Source organism: Antedon bifida, chromosome 3, assembly GCF_963402885.1.
Source record: "Antedon bifida chromosome 3, ecAntBifi1.1, whole genome shotgun sequence".
Classification (NCBI taxonomy): domain Eukaryota; kingdom Metazoa; phylum Echinodermata; class Crinoidea; order Comatulida; family Antedonidae; genus Antedon; species Antedon bifida.
Window position 1 is genome coordinate 23,301,934 of NC_136228.1, and position 2,550 is coordinate 23,304,483.

A 2,550-nucleotide genomic window follows, 5' to 3' on the forward strand; every position below is an offset into this window, starting at 1 on the left:
CAATTCATGCCTCAAAGATATACCTACTTACTGGTAGAGTCGGGAAAACAACAAGATATATTCCAGTACATGAAATATACAACAAACTGAACACAATCCAACACAGTATTTTGCTTTCCGTGTATTGCCTTACTGGTTGTGACACAGTTAGCACATTCTATGGGCACGGCAAGAAAACTGCCTTCCGTATAATGATGCAAAAAGCCAACTGTTTCACTGGAATCGCCACATTAGGTAAGCAGCCAACAATGACAAATGAACAAAAGCAAACAGCAATGTCATTTGTGTGTGCACTGTACGGAACACTGTTTTTCCCTAAACGCTCTTAGGTCTGAAAGAGTAGCAAAATAGAAGAATGTGAATGGAAAGAATTACCACCCACAGAGAATAGCTTCTTTCTACATCTACGACGATGTCTTTATCAGTTAATGATTTGGCATGAAGCAATAATTTCCATACAAGAAGAACATAGTCCATTGGACTTTAGATTCGAGATAGCAGATGACTCTTTATTGCAACCGAAGATGATGAGTCAGTCACCAGCAACACCAGAACTATTAAACTACATAGTTTGTGATTGCGTGGCCAACTCCTGCGATGTAGATTGTACCTGTCCTAAAAATCAGCAACCATGTACTGCAAGTTGTAACTGTAAGGCAAGTTCATTTAATGACTGTTCTGAAGATTTTCCTCTATGTTCAAATCCTCTGACATATTCAGCAACGAATGCTGATTCTGATAGTGAATCAGAAGGTGATGCTATCGAAGAATAATAGCTTTGTAAATGTCTTTCAGACCTAAGAGCAAAACAGTAGTAAAGTTAACACTTTAGAACAGAACATGGTTGCTGATTTTGTAATGCAATGGGGAAACAAGAAAATTGTAATCAAAACAGTGTTAAATTAAATCCGGATGATTTTAAAACTAAAGACAAAACAGATATATTCAAGTTTAATTAAAAGCATGTTTATTTCCCCTATTACCATAACTTATTGAGGACTACATATGTATTTAAATAGGAAAATATATATATAAAGATGAGAGTTACTAAAGACAACAAAACTAATGTTTAAAAAAAAAAACTAAAAAGTGTACCTACTGATCTTTCATTTAAAAAAAAATATTTTAGTGATGAATTGTATAACTTATTGAGGACTACATATGTATTTACAAATAATAATAATAATAATAATAATGTTTTTGTATATAATTTACACATATTTCCTTAGTATTTCTATACTCATCTTTATCGTTTCAAATTAATTAATTAAATTTCAGTATATCACCGGGCGGTTTAGAATTAATGTTCTTTGCCTGTTCTGTTTATATATATAAAAGTATCTCTTCGGAGATCCCGCCTCGTGAATAAAAATACTGAAAGATGAGGGCGTATCAATTTGATCTCTGTTGCGCGTGCGTACAACTGAGGACTAGTGCTGTTCCGCCGTACCACACCGAGAGTGTTAAAGAGTCGCTATCCAATCGAGTTCGAACAATACCATGAAAGCCCCAGTGGTCTAATGGTTAGGACATCTGCATATCAAGCAGGCGGTCCGAGTTTGAGTCTCGGTTGGGGCGACTTTTTCTCATTCTCACAGATTTCCTCATCTTTATCGTTTCAAATTAATTAATTAAATTTCAGTATATCACCGGGCGGTTTAGAATTAATGTTTACAGTTTACAGTATGATTTATATATATATATATATATATATATATAAATCATACTGTAAATTATAGAAACAGTGGTGAAACAGTGATATACTGAAATTTAATTAATTAATTTGAAACGATAAAGATGAGGAAATCTGTGAGAATGAGAAAAAGTCGCCCCAACCGAGACTCGAATTATATATATATATATATATATATAAGAGAAACAAAAAACTTTGATTACAAAGGAATGTATTTATTTGAAATGGAAATAAAGGCGAGTGATTCTCACAAAAGACAAAAAAAAATTCATTTTATGACATGAAAATAATTACTACTATGGCAATTCCTATTACCATAGGTTGGCAATATCTCAATTTAATCTTAAAATGACCTCAATTATCTAGAAAATTTTGCATAATTAATTTTTACATTTATTTATTTTTTTGTTTTAATGACATGTCAGGGCAGTTTTTGAAAATAAATGTCATTGAGTTAACAGGATTTTTTTCCATTTATTTTGAAAAATATTTTGAATACATGCAATTTTTGAGTTAAAAAAACAATCAAAACTAGATTTGAACTCGTCACTTTGACGAGTTCGGGTTATCCGCGTAAACGCAGCATGCACATACTTTAAACTATATGAACCTCGACAAGAGACTATATTAGATTCAAAATTGGCATTATTTTGACAATATTTTATAACTTTTTCAACTAAAACGCGTGCAAATGGTCTAAATCAACGTGTTCGTATGATGTCATTTTAATTTGAAATGATGTCAATCTTTTTTAAAATGACTAAGAAAGAGAAAAACACATGATTTTCATGCTCCGTGCGCACCTTACGCGTAAAATTGTTCGTGCACGTGGGAATTTTTGACATGCTCAAAATGTC